The following is a 226-nucleotide window of genomic DNA, read 5'->3' as shown; positions in this document are numbered from 1 at the left end:
AGAACTAAAAAGCCTCTTGATGAAAGTGAAAGTGGAGAGTGAAAAAGTTGGCTTAAAGCTCAACATTCAGAAAATGAAGATCATGGCATCCGGTCCCATCATTTCATGGTAAATAGGTCGTGAAACAGTGGGAACAAGTGTCAGATTTTATTTTTTGGGGCTCCAAAATCACTGCAGATGGTGACTGCAGCCATGAAATTAAAAGACTCTTACTCCTTGGAAGGAA

Source organism: Bison bison, unplaced genomic scaffold, assembly GCF_000754665.1.
Source record: "Bison bison bison isolate TAMUID 2011002044 unplaced genomic scaffold, Bison_UMD1.0 scf7180017857497, whole genome shotgun sequence".
In the NCBI taxonomy this organism is placed as follows: Eukaryota; Metazoa; Chordata; class Mammalia; order Artiodactyla; family Bovidae; genus Bison; species Bison bison.
The sequence above is the reverse complement of the archived record's forward strand: the minus strand, read 5'-3'. Positions refer to the sequence as shown.